Source organism: Corvus hawaiiensis, chromosome Z (genome assembly GCF_020740725.1).
Source record: "Corvus hawaiiensis isolate bCorHaw1 chromosome Z, bCorHaw1.pri.cur, whole genome shotgun sequence".
Classification (NCBI taxonomy): Eukaryota; Metazoa; Chordata; class Aves; order Passeriformes; family Corvidae; genus Corvus; species Corvus hawaiiensis.
This window is the reverse complement of record NC_063255.1, coordinates 8099106-8113822: the sequence shown is the minus strand read 5'-3', so window position 1 is coordinate 8113822 and position 14717 is coordinate 8099106. Positions and strand designations below refer to the sequence as shown.

The 14717-nt window shown below is 42.8% G+C and overlaps 1 long non-coding RNA gene across 1 annotated transcript in view; it reads right to left on the bottom strand.

The window, feature by feature from the left end:
• Window positions 1–2352: 2352 nt before the first annotated feature.
• The window catches only part of LOC125320572, a 41117-nt gene continuing 28752 nt past the window's right edge, over window positions 2353–14717 (bottom strand). The window contains exons 7-8 of the long non-coding RNA XR_007201187.1: window positions 11478–11582; window positions 2353–3469 (exon numbers count right to left, since the gene is read on the bottom strand). This is a non-coding gene — a long non-coding RNA (uncharacterized LOC125320572). The remainder of the gene's footprint in view (window positions 3470–11477; window positions 11583–14717) is intronic.

Here is a 14717-nt window from a genome sequence, read left to right as displayed (position 1 = left end):
CTGATGCCCTCAGTCTCTCCATAGAACATGCCTAGTTTCAAGAGGAAGAAACGACAAAAATTCACATAAGAAACCTAAAGAAAAACTGCAGCCAAGCAATGACTGTTACTCTGGTTTCAATTTCACTCAACAGTAGGGGAAAAGCTTATACAGGTTTTGAAAGAAGGACCTTTCTCTATTAGTTTTAACAGTATAATTGTGTCCCTCTATTTAAAGAAAACAGTTCATGGCTTCTAAGTACTGTAAGTTTAGGCAAAATAATGGTTAGAAAACACACTTCATGTGTGGTTTAGTTATTAACTATTTTCTTCAGACTGAGAACTAAAGGGTCAATGCAAGTTCAAACAATAGCTGAGTCAGTCAATTTGTGTCATACAGCAGCCCATGTATCTGCTAAGTAGCCAGGGAAAAGAGGTTCTGCCTTCATTCCTTGCTCACTGGACACAGGCATTTAAAATATGCAACACCTATCTACATCAGTGAGTGATGCATCACACAGGGTGAATACAAACGAATATTTTGCCCTAATTAAGAATTTTACAGATCCAGATCTGGAGGCTGGATGATGCATCTTGTTGTTCTCCATAAAGAATTTCATGTTCCAGGGCAGATCAAAGGCAGCAGACAGTATGACAACACAACACGTTGAGTGCTGTACAGCACAGGGAAGGGCTGTCCCTATCAGATATCTTGTGGTGTTGTGCCCATCATGCAGTCACCACCTTCCCACCAAGAGAGGGGTTGGAAAAGATATGCCATTTGAAGCACATTCACTGTACATTTTAAGTTTGACAGCTCGTTAAGTGTCACTGCTGAAATCAGCTGGGGGATTTCCATCTCTGCTTTCCTCACTCAGAAAATAAAGCAGTAAATAATGAAATAAATAATTTGGAAAATTATCATAAACCAATACTAAACTGGAAAGCAGATTTTTGAAAGACACATTTGTCACAAATTTGCCATTTGTGACTCAGTGATGCAATGTGTCACACTGAAACAGTGTTTGCTTCCTGTTCTATTAATGTTCTTAGCACTGGGTAGGATTCAGTGATATGTGCCTGGCTTAGGAATTGCCTACATCTTAGTCACTCAGTTCCAGGAGGGATATCCTGTCCTTCGAAAAAGCTTCTCACATCCCATAAAATCAGTTAAGAAAAGTTGGGGCCTTGAAGACATCTTGTAAGAGATTCCATCCAGCTACATGATCTTTGTCTCCACTGATTCTGTGGAGCCCTTAAGCAGGTGGTCTCACAGGACCTGTTTCCAGCCAGAGGGAGGGCCATAAGGAAGGTTCTGGAGCCATGCCAGTCTGAAAGGTTTGAGTCACAGCTCTCATGGGTCAGGCAAGTCATTTACCCAGCAGGTTCAAACACGCACTCTCCACCTTTTGACAAGTGCAAAAGTAAATGTGTAAAAAGGACGAATGTCTCTCCCCTCAGAGGGGAGAAAGTATATGTACCAAAATCAACAACAACAAAAAATCCAGCTAGGAGTAAATATCAAAAGGCTTTGTCCATTCTCAAGTCTGAATTAGAGCCATATAGGCTGATTTTCTTCTAGCCCCATATGTGTACATTTTCAGTTTTGAAAAATGAGCATTGCACCCAAATTTCTATGCATTGCAATGGTTCATACCTTCTCAGGGTCAGAAGAGCATGAAAACAACCTTGTAAACAAGAGGTTGCTGTTATGACACACTGCAGAAGAAGAGGGTAACTCAAGTCCTTGTTAACAGATTCCTTGGGACGGGTTAGAGTGAACATTTCTAAATGATTGGTGTTTGTAAATACACACATGGAAGTCTATTACAGAATGATTTGGTTGCAAAGGAAAGCAGCTATGTTGCTGTTTTGGTTATTATCTATAGTAATACAACCACATGAAAGCATTGCAATATGAAAGTACAACATCACCCAAGAACATACACAAGGGAAAAGAGAGAGAGAGAAAGGACAAGAGTGTGAAGATCTCACCACCCATAGGCCCCACAACAAGCCTTGATTGCTTCACAGTCTTCATTGAAGTAGTGGTCACAAACTGGATCCATTGAGTCATGGGGAAGTCCCGAAGAAGTGGTGGGGAAAAATCCACAGGAAAATCCATGGAACACAAAATCTACTGGGTTTATACCCACTCAGGTTCTGGTGGGAATGCCCAGGTACCTCCCCCAGGGTGGGGGCCCTTTGTGAATCCTTGATACCTTCTGAGACAGCACAGCTGCCCATCACACCAGTACAGTTGAGTTGATTATGGCCCATTATGGCCATTAACAGAGATGAACACTCTCAGGCCACAGTCAATGGCCCAGTACTTCCTCAGGGTGGGATGGAGAGGGAGCCCCACAGCCCAGTGTTCTGTGCAAGGCAGGACAACTCAGCATGGCAAGAGGCACCTGCCCGACTCCACAGGACCCTCTGCTGTCTCACTCATAGCCCATCCTTCACCCTCTGTCTTTTTAGATCAGAGATTTAGCCACTGCACACCCAACTGCTCACCTCCTCTGCCTCAGCAAAGCACTCTGGCATCTCCACAAATGGGGAAATTTTTTGAGTCATTATCCCTTAAGACCTTCAGTCTTTTACACCACCAAGTGACTCAATACATTCAGTAATTCAAACCTTCTTCAAGGTGGTAGTTTTGCATAATGGACAGGACAAAAGAGAGAAGAAAGAGTAAAAAGTAAAGACAAATTGTTGTCCAGTACTATGCAATTACTAAAACAAAAAGTAAAATAGTAAGTATGAGGAGAATAATCACAGGGTGTGATTGGATTATCAGGGTCTGAGTAGTTACACCAAGTAGTTATACCTCAATATCAACAAACACAAAAATCAGGATTTAATACTGATTCCACAATACGTTGTCTGTTGGATGTGGGCTCAATATGTCTTTGCTGGGTAATTCTATACACTATGAAAATTTTACTTTTGTTATAGAAAATTTTCATACAAAACAGAAAAACATTTTCATCTTTATGCAAATATATAACATACTTGGTTTGCTTGAGAGCTAGTAAAAGGCTTTCTGTGTTTTATAAACATCTCATTTGTAGTCTATAGGTATCCCACCTTCTGGTTTAGGAAGGGGGACTCAACCATTTCTCATGTAAAAAATTTAGCCAAATTAACATAAATTTAAAACCATCTGAGACAGACCTGGAAAGGTTGATACATAATTGTGTGATTCCAAATACATATAAATTCTTGTAGCAGGTCCCGGGTAAAAATGGTTGAGACAAATTATGCATCCATAAAAGTTTTTCCCACACAGTTTTTGTTTGGGTTTTTTTTTCAGTAAAAAGAAGAAAACAAACTTGACAAAAATAAAACTTAACAATATATAAAACATTTTGACTAATATTTAGTCTCCCAACAAACCATAAACACTGATAAGCTGACAATACAAATTATGCTAGCAATTAGATGTCCCATAGTTTCCACACAGCTCCATCTCATCTGTTAGCAGGTTCCTGTAAAAAGAAAATGAAAATTCAACACACTACAGACTGAATATTAAAAAGAAGAAAAAAAATCTGTTGAGTGTTTATATGATCATCCTTTCCATGTGCATCAGTAGCTACCCATGCATAATGGTTGGCCAGGAATTTTGGAGTATGTGGCATCAGTCACACAGAGGGTAGGTTAACTAACACAGATTGGTCTGGATAATGGAGTGGGTTTACAGGATATTTGTCTTCCTTTTTGTCCAGTAGTGGGAGATTCAGGGCAGAATGCTGTAGTTCAGGGGCAACCATTGGTTCCCCATCAACTAGTAATTTTGGTTACCACACTGGAAACTCCGGAGACTCATCCAGAATTATGAGGCTTTTTAGTTTGTTTTAGGAGCACATTGGTGCCTTCCACAATACCTTTTGCTTATGGATAATATGGAGTGTGGAAGGGCCACTGAATTCCTTCCTCTCAGGCCAACTCCTGTACCACCCCAGCAGTGAAATGCTTTCCCTTGTCTGACTGGATGGACTTTGGTTTGGGCAGCCAGCTGAACCTTAACTTTTGGGGTTTTGCAGTATTTTCTCACTTAGCTTGTTACACAGCTTCAGCCAGTACTGATGTTCTCTTGACCCCAAACATATCCCTTGCTTTCCATCAGCAATTTGGGAGGGACCTATGTAGCCTACCTACCACTCTCTTGTTTTGTCTCAGGGGCATTGGTGGATCTTTCAGTGGATCATGATCTCTCAGCCAAGTGTGGCACAGGCTACAAGCAGAGACCGCTGTGTTGCATAGTTGCCTAGTCACTGGCCACCCTCTAGTGATTACTTCTTTAAATAGATCTTTCTTTCCTGAATGGCCTTTTTTCATGTGTAACCATTCCAACAGGTGCTCCCATTTTCCTTTTCTCCCCTCATTGCTACCCTAGCTAATCATGTCAGTGAATCTACCTGATTATTCAACAGGTACACACAATTATTCCATGTCTGGTGTACCGGAACCTACCCCACAGGGAAGGTTTTTTGTTTGGCAATATTTAGAATTTCTTCCAATTTTTCTCATTGCCACAATGGTATTCAATTTACAGTGATTCTCTTCCCGAAAGGGGACCCACTCTGGACATCCTTTGAATACTGCATAAGAACCTGTGTAAATGTACATGTCTTCCTCAATGTCTGATTCCCTGGTAAATACAATCCATACTGCTATAATTCCCCCACCTGGGAACACCCTTCTTCTCTCACCACCCTGTTCCCCAAATCAACTTGTAGAACCACTACTCAGTATTTTCACACTTTTCCCTCTCATCTGATGAACACATCTGTAAACTAATCATTCTTTAGGTAAGGTTAAAAAGGGGGAGGTTTCATACAGGAAGGAGGAGGGGCCAAGTCAGGTTGTTTAGCAGATTGTTCTTGTATTCTCCCTCAGTTACTTTGTGAGAGTGACAATAAAGATCAATTTATGCATACCATTTCCAGACTGTCTCCCTCTGTCTGCCCTGTGGGGGGAGGAGTTCCAGACAGCACTGGCTTGAAAACCTTAAAAGGCCCTCACAAAATGATCGATTTCTGTTCGAATTGGGTTTTTTGCATCCTCCAGGGCTAATCAAATCACAAACAGGCCTTTTTCTCGAGCACAATATGGCTTCTTAGCATCTTTAAAGCTAAAGAATAAAACCCAACAGGATGGTTGGGACATTCACGTCCTCGCTGCCACATATGTATGGATAGACAAAGGATTGCAAATCCCCATTCAGTTTGGAATGGGTCTGTGCAATGTGTTGGCCCCAAAGCTTGATGTACACTGACTTCAAATTAGTAGTTTTAGAGCTTCTTCATGCGTGGGGGTCCAGTCTCAAGTTGCTCTTTTCCATGTTAGATGATATAGGGAGCAAGCAATAATGGAGAGGTCTGGAGCATGTTTGCTTCAAAAAGCAAATAAACCCAAAACATGCTGGACCTCTTTTTTTATTCACAGACATCTTTACCTGCTCTAAGGTGGTCAAGGTTTCACAGGGAATACACCCTGCTCCTCCTTTCCACCATATAACTCGGAATTTAACCCTAGAGGAATAAAGCTGTACCATTTGTCTGCAAATTTGAAGTCCCAGACTCTCTATGTGGGTGATAATATTTGTCTGAGTCTGGCCCACTGTTGTGATGTCAGAGCCACCCACCAGTATATCATCAATATATTGATATACTTCAGTTCCTCCTTCATGGGCAATCTGTGCCAATTCCTATGCTAGTGCATGATGAGCCAAAGTAAGGGAATGTTGGTATCCTTGAGGCAGCTGAGTAAAGGGATACTGATTCCCCTCCCAGGTAAAAGCAAAACAATCCTTGTCTGCTTCCTGCAAAGGAACCATAAAAAACATGTCTTTGACATCAGTAGGCTCAAGCATTGAATGGGCCCATTCCTGAGTTGTGGCAATCAATTCAGCTGTGTTAGGTACAGTGGCTGTTAAAGGGCCACTGAGGTGTTGGTAATCCACCTTCGGCCACCACTTCCTGTTTGGTTTATGGACGGGCCATACAGGAGAATAATATGGTGATCTTATGGGGGCAACTACCTCTTCCTACCGCAATTCTGCAGTTACTGGAGCAATTTCTTCACGTGCTCCTAAAGGGAGTGGGGTAGGATTTCACATTTGTTATTTTGGAAGGCGGCAGACTCGCAGCAATCTACCTTAGAGAAACAGAGGGAGATGGGAGGCCAAACACCCATTCTCTCTCTCTGACATCTGTCCAGGCATGTTTCTTTAATAGATCCAACCCCAAGATGTTAGCCAGTAGTGCCTCCACAACCATGACAGCTTCTGTGGCTGTCTCATCCCCTGATAACCAGCATTTCACCAGAGCTGTGCATTGGAGTTGGGATTTACCAGAAGCATAAGTTACCCATATCTTTTTCTTGTCTGGCTTAACACCACAATGAATGGCAACCTCAATCTGAAGTGCTGACATTTGTGCTCCAGTACCTACCACCAAAACAGCCAAGGATTTAAAAGGGCCTAGGGGAAAGGTGATTACCATATCTCCCTGGCTTTTTTCTGTGAGCCTTCTCATATAAATACACCAAGTGCTCCCCAGCTCATGTACTGAGACCAATGAGTCCAATTTCCTGGCTCAGAACTGATTAAATTGGTTAGTTAAGTTCCTGGAGGAGCTGAGGGGACCACAGTGTTGGACTCCTCAGCAGGGTCATCCTTAGGAGGTTCTTTGATCTTATCCCAGTTCTTTATCTAGCCTTACAGAATAGTGGTGGGTACTTTGTCCATTATTTCTTGGGGAATTCCTTTCACAACACCCTCCACCCACAAACTGTTTCTCTGCCCATTAGTTGATAAACTTTGTCTGCAATTACCTGTCAAGGAAGGTTTTTGGACCTGATCTAGCCTCTTCATATTTATCTTTGGCTTCAGACTACCACTACCAGAGACTCCCAATTGATGACCAGTATTTACTAATTCTTGGACTACCTCTAACCAGATTATTCCTAGTCATGCACCCCTTCTTCCAAGCCTAGGGACTGCCATAATGCACTCTTGTAACTGTTTAGCATGGACTTTTAGTGCATCAGGCAGGCCTCAGATCAAGACAGGAAACCTCAGTGGATCCACCTCAAATTCCATAGAAGAATGGCATTCCAGGTCCAATAATTGTGTGTGCATTAATTGGAGACATGCAGTCTTTTGTACATTTTCTGTAATGTGTCAGTTGTGAGGGTTTTTATCACTTGAGGATCTCCGCTTTCCATGGGGTCCATGCTTGGTTATCACTTGTTATCAGGAAGACCCTTGGTCCCCAGTAACCTCTTGCTTCAGCCTCACTCAAGAGAATCAGATCTCCTCCAGTTAGGGAGACCCTACACACGTATTAAGTCTGATTCATCAGCCCTTCAGCTGTATTTTTCCTGAATTTTAGCCAGAGCTTCTCCCTTGTAGAGGATGGTCCATGTGGTAGTTTGCTGAGCTTCCCCCCACCATCATTAGTAGTTTCAGTTTTAATGAAGGGACACATATGTATTACTTTGTCTTTCTGATATCTTTGCCTAAGCTCTTCCAATTTGCCAGCAGGGTACAGGGATTTGTTAACCCCCCACAGGTGCAGGGCACCTTAAATTGATGTCCTGTAGTTCACAATTTTTTGTTTCTAACTTCTCTGCCTCCAGGAGAGCCAGATGAAGGAATAGATTAATTTTCCACACAAACTGCTTCACATTCCACAGCTAACTGTAAACAGTCCTTCCCTAGTTGCTCCTGCAATGCTTTCTCTGACTCTTGTAAAAAGTTCTTATCATAAATGGATTTTTGAAGAGCCAATCTCTCTTTTCGTGCTGCTTTAAAGGCAATAGCCAAAACAACATGTACACGTAATTCTGAACCACAGACAGATATTTGGAGGGGAAAATCCCCACTTGACTCACCCTGGGCAATCATTCTTTTTGAATGGGTCATTAACCCACCTAGAGCTACTGTCTTTCTCACTATTAAGCTACTGAGGGTCAGCTTGACTCTGTCCTGGGGAAAACCTTTCAGCGGGACCAGATTATACCAGAAAACCTTTCAGTAGGCCTGATGTCCCCAGGAAACAACAAGAGGAGAGAAATTATTGCTATAATTTCACAATGAGGGGACAGCCACCACCTGACTTACCCTCGACAATAATACATTTCAGCAACCCACAGAGCATCAATGTCCTTTTCTCCACCATCCCCTGGGGGTTGCTTAGAATTATTACCAGGAGAAAATCCTAGAATGTCTTTGGACCACACCAATCACTCCACCACATCCAGGCTGATCCTGTACTACAACACCAATAAAATGTTACAAGCCACCAAAGGCAAGGGTAAATCAGGTTCTTGTTAATAGATCCCTTGTAGCGGATTAGACTGAACAACCCTAAGTAAATATATGTTGGGGTCCCTCCCCTGCCGTGTAGCCCTGGGAGAGGGGCCCTGAGGGCACAGACACGGGGTTTCCCTGCCCCTGCTCAGCCTCGTTCCCATTGGTTGGTTTGTGTTCCCTGCGCGGGCAGAAGGACCCTTGGTCCCGTGACTGGAACAGTTCCTGGGCAGAGCTCCGGCCGTGCGGCTGGAGAAATAAACATCTCTGAAACAGCTATCAAGAATCTGTCTGTCCATATATATTTCCTTTCCACGGGACTCCTGGTTTGATATATGCGTGTTGCAGGATCCCCACTGCAACAAATGGTGGAGATTTGTGAGCAGAACGATCCTCGATCCCTAAGCGACTGATTTGTGTGAGTAAACCCTGGAAACTTTGGATTCCTCTTCTTGGTTTTGCTTTGCTATTCCGTATCTAAACTATGGAGGAACCGTGGGAAGACTCTTGGCTCTCAGAGCCGCATATGGACATTTATCTTAAACTTAAAATGATTCTTGAACAACGATTTGTAAATTTTAGCTTGATTCAAGCTCAAAAAGAACTGAAACACTTCCTGGCATGGTTGTTTAAGAACTTTTTCTATGTTTCTTGGGATTTAATTCTTACCAAGGGCTTTTGAAAAACCGTTTGGACACAGTTAATACTGGAGTCAAAATATATGCCGATGGAAGAATATTTTCGTGAATATTATTTAGTTACCGAGACTGTTGAGCAATGTCAGCTGTGTCCCGGCGAAGGGAAGCCTGGCGCAGGGACCGTGCGGCCCAGGCCACGTGCACCGAGCGCTCTGCGAGCAGCAGCGAGGCAGTTCCCGCGCGCGGGCGGAGCCACGCGAGCCGCAGTGTCGGTGGCGGAGCGAGGCGCGGCGGGAGCGGCGGGACCCGGCGGTGCCCGCCCGGCCCCGCACAGCGCGTGGTGGAGCGAGCCCCGGGAACGCCCGACCGAGAGGGACAGCGCGTGGGCGGCGGCTGGCGGCGGTGGCGGTGGAGCGGAGCCGCACCCAGCCGAGATGCGCGCTGGAGCAGGGCGCGGGGGGGGTCGTCGCTTGGGGGCCCGGCCGAGACGTGGGTGCAGCGCCTGGCAGCAGCAGTGAAGCTGCGACCAGAGGAGGCGACGCACGGAGAACTGAGCGGCACGGCCCGGCCCAGCCCGCGCGGCCCCGAACGCGACCCCGGGAAGAGCGCGCAGGCACGAGTAGCCCCGACAATTCCAACACGGGAGCGACCGAAAGAGAGAGCAAAGACGCAGCGAGACAGAAAACAGCAGCCACTCGGAAAAAGGAAAAGATCATAGCAACTAAGACCTTAGGGATAGTAAAATGGTATAATGTTAAGCAAAATTATGGTTTTATAACAAGGTGTGACAACCAGCAAGACATATTCGTGCATAGAACTGCTATTAAAAAGAATAACCCTGAAAAATGCATCCCAAGCTTGGGAGATGGAGAGGTGGTGGAATTTAATATTGTACTAGGGAGAAAAGGGTTACAAGCATCGCAGGTCACTGGGCCTGATGGTGTTCCTGTAAAAGGCAGTATATATGCAAAAAACCGTAGTCATGTTAGACAGTATTTCCATTGTAAGCCCCCCCTACAGTTTCCCTTTCCTAATCCCACCTTTCCCTTTTACCCTATGTCCTATTACCCCCAGTGTATTCCCAATCCGTTTTTTCATCCATGGTTTCCCTCACAAAACCATGCTTTTGCCAATTGTTTCCCCAAAAATCCCTTTCCAATGCCGAGTGGGGGATGAAAAGGGGGAGGGAAGAAGTTAAACCCTCTCCTGCCTCAGTTTCCCCACAAAGCATGCTCAGAGTTCTGTCTCCCTTCTGTCAGCCCTAAGATGTTCCACAGAATCTGTTTGGACATTTAAAGACTCAGGAGGGTGGCTTGTTTTGTTTTGAAACTGTTCTTGTTATGTTTATCCAGTTGTTTTCATTCTCCTTTTATTAAAATAAAACGGGTGAGGTGTTGGGGTCCCTCCCCTGCCGTGTAGCCCTGGGAGAGGGGCCCTGAGGGCACAGACACGGGGCTTCCCTGCCCCTGCTCAGCCTCGTTCCCATTGGTTGGTTTGTGTTCCCTGCGCGGGCAGAAGGACCCTTGGTCCCGTGACTGGAACAGTTCCTGGGCAGAGCTCCGGCCATGCAGCTGGAGAAATAAACATCTCTCTGAAACAGCTAGCAAGAATCTGTCTGTCCATATATATTTCCTTTCCACGGGACTCCTGGTTTGATATATGCATGTTGCAGGATCCCCACTGCAACAAATATACACATGGAAGTCTATTACAGAACGATTTGGTTGCAAAGGAAAGCAGCTATGTTGCTGTTTTGGTTATTATCTATAGTAATACAACCACATGAAAGCATTGCAATATGAAAGTACAACATCACCCAAGAACATACACAAGGGAAAAGAGAGAGAGAGAAAGGACAAGAGTGTGAAGATCTCACCACCCATAGGCCCCACAACAAGCCTTGATTGCTTCACAGTCTTCGTTGAAGTAGTGGTCACAAACTGGATCCATTGAGTCATGGGGAAGTCCCGAAGAAGTGGTGGGGAAAAATCCACAGGAAAATCCATGGAACACAAAATCTACTGGGTTTATACCCACTCAGGTTCTGGTGGGAATGCCCAGGTACCTCCCCCAGGGTGGGGGCCCTTTGTGAATCCTTGACACCTTCTGAGACAGCACAGCTGCCCATCACACCAGTACAGTTGAGTTGATTATGGCCCATTATGGCCATTAACAGAGATGAACACTCTCAGGCCACAGTCAATGGCCCAGTACTTCCTCAGGGTGGGATGGAGAGGGAGCCCCACAGCCCAGTGTTCTGTGCAAGGCAGGACAACTCAGCATGGCAAGAGGCACCTGCCCGACTCCACAGGACCCTCTGCTGTCTCACTCATAGCCCATCCTTCACCCTCTGTCTTTTTAGATCAGAGATTTAGCCACTGCACACCCAACTGCTCACCTCCTCTGCCTCAGCAAAGCACTCTGGCATCTCCACAAATGGGGAAATTTTTTGAGTCATTATCCCTTAACAGTTCAATGTGTCACAGTCACTTTACAAAGACACTTTTTGCAATCAAACACAAAGTCATGCAAACTTACCAGACTTCTTCAGTTACTTAGGAAAAATGTAGGCAGCCTCCCCCACTGGAACCAACATGGCAGTTGTGTTAGAGTAAGCCATGAGCACCTAGGTCCCTGGCATATCTGTGAGCAGATGTAGACAAACGGAGTCAGACACCTGGGAAATTTACAGATCAGTTAGGGAATACATTCATGCCCCTCAACAGTGATGGAAAAATGCAATGATTGTAATGTTATCTGCAACACAGTCAGATTTTTTATGTATGTTCCAGTTCTAGTAGGATTTTGGGTACTATCTGCTTCAGCGTTTTTTTTGTATTTGAAGAAAACCTATTTCATTCATTTATGTATTTCAATTAATTAATTGCATATCCAACCACATCAGAGATGAAGACACTGTCTGGGTAAAAACTGAACAAATAGCAGTGCCTGCTTTGGGTAAACGTTTTGTTTAATTTTTACGGTGAATTATTCTTAAATTCTTTCCAAATTTTGAACATTTTAGTTATCTATCTACAGATAACATATTCAGCATAAGCTGCTTACCTGGGATACATTGGCAGTTTATAGAATGATCTACTTTCTCTTGAATAAAACGTTATTGACCATTGTGTTCATATATCTCTAGCATTGTAATAATTAGGTCTGTATTGTATTACTGTTTTCAGTGCTAAAGGCTGATTCTTTTGCCATTTTTCATGTTGGAAATCACCTTACTCCATGACTAATAGAGATGTTTTAGGAATGATGCACAACTAAATATGAGAAATATAAAAATTATGCCCTCAAATTTTTAAATTAAAAGAAGAAAATGACACAGTTGCCATGAAATTGCCTGAGGGGAATACAACAATACTAATCAATAATAGATCAGGCCATTAATATTGAAAGAGCTTTACACCTCCTGGTGTAACTTACGTTGAAACTATGTTTAAAATTATCCCATCAAAACAAGTGGCGTAGTTGTAACTTCCTTATAAAAACCTGCAAAATCTGTAAAATGCTCACAAAAACTGCAGGCTAAAAGGATATGCTCTTCTGCTCTACATGCACAGAATTCAGAAGACTAACACAAAAATCATAAAGTCTTTTACATCTGTTTGCCTGATAATTTTTCTTCATTTTTTTCTGGAAACTATGTTTAAATGAGTTGATCATTAGGATTTTAATTAAGAAATATTAGTAAAATTCATCTAAAATTTATTTCACTTCAGGATTCTTTTTTATCTCAAAACTTGAATAATACAAGTGAAAATATTTAGCTCAATACACCATGAAAGTGAAAAAAGAGCAGATTTGTCATTGCTCTAACCACAAGTCTTGATGATGGAAGATATAGTAGCTTATTTATGTCTCATCACTGAAGTGACTGTCTAAATTGCCTGCCGTCATTTGGTTGTGTTTGTCCTACACACTGTGAAGACTGAACCATACTTGAGCTGGATAGGTGTACTAAGTGGGCAAACAAAGTGGTACCACAGATGCCCAGTGATATTAGAATTTCTGAACATTTATTTGGTATGTCTCGAATTAAATAAAACAGTCTATTAGTGTTCAGAATATGAAAGGAGAGTTGGGGAAAATAGATTCAGAAAGCAGCCTAGCAGCAACAAAAGGGACAGCAAAACTGACCTGCTCTCCCATGCCTTACATTGTACTACGCTCTGTAGAAATTTGGAGTTCGCTATGGTAACAAAAAAATACTTTCCATGTTATTCTTTCAGTACTTTTTTTAGAAAGAATAAATGGGGTAAAGTCTGGATAAAGGACGATCAAATAAATGACAGATTTTTTATTATTATAGGCTTCCTAAAGCACTTTGTTTATTTTTGTTTTCTTTGTATAGAAAGGCTGGCTAGGTATTTTCAAAAGCAGTGTTAATTCCTTTAAACCCCTGAGATCTTTTGGAACTTTTTGTCTTTTGAGACACTAAGATTCATCTCCTGTAGGGGAGGAATTAGAGTGAAGTTATAATAACAAACACATTTTTGAAAAGCCTTTTCTGTGCTATTACAAGCCCATCAGAAAATGAAATAAAAAAAGACTGAATGGTGTTGATTTGCTTTTGGCCAGAACAAAAGTTCCAGAATAGTTAAGGCAAAAGTAAACAGATTTAAATGCAAAAAAATTACATGGTTTCCCAGCTCAAGGATAAAGACATTCTCAGAACTATTCTGTCTGCAGGGAGAGTTCATTTTGGTTCCCACTGAATTTGTGCAATTGAATTCATCATAGTGATAGCCAAGTCATATTGGGATTGTAGGTAAACATCACAAATAATTGTGTGTGTCTCTGTGTCTGTGTGTGTTTTCGGGAAGAGAAAGCAGGAAAGCAGTTTCAATAAAGCTGCAAGGATGACCCACAAAGTTTCTTTGAAAAATAATATGAATGTTTTCATACACTAACAGGTAATAATATAACTTTTTTCAAATAATCAGTAAAAATGTAATCTTATTGGGAAGGAGTGACTTCACATGACTATTATCAATAAATAGCATTTTTATTATAGAATTTATTTTAACTTAAATACATGTGTTAAATTCAGTCTACTCTGTGTCATATCTAACCCTTTGGCATTCTGAATTAGTTTTTCCTGGTTATAACTATGAGATAAGTTAGAAGAGGATAAAGATGTCTATGGATCTATATTTCCACAGTCTGACAGCAGGTAGATCCTGTGTCCTGGCCAGGACCCTCCTACAGTAACTATTTGTCTTCACATACAGGAGAAATGTGTTTTCTGCAGCTACTGTTACTCACTCTTTTGTTCACTCCTCCTCTGCTCATACACTGGTTCTGTGTTTCCCAGAGGTGCCACCAGCTTGACTGGTGGGCTCAGCCCTGTCCTGACATGGGTCCATTGGAACCAGCTGGGCACAGGGCAGCGCCTGGTTCCCTGCTGCAGGGGACACCCTGAAGTCTATCTCTCTCAAGACTTTGCTAACTACACCCAACACAATACCTTACTGACACAGCAAGTGATGAAAACACAGTGTGAAGCTGCATTTATTGGTAATCTCATGTTTCATTGACTGATCAAGGAATTGGCTGAACAGGGAATAGTTGTGTCCGTTAACCCATGCCTTGCAGAACAAGTAAAAGGTGAACTTTAACTCACTAGATGCCACAGAACTTCTTTCCCGAGGAAAAGAAGTTGTTGAGAAAACCACTAGAATGAAAATGCATTAAGGCATAAACTAAATTGTGTTGCAGTTCCACGGCAGACTGTACAGCTGTGATCTGTTTCAGCCCTCTTTA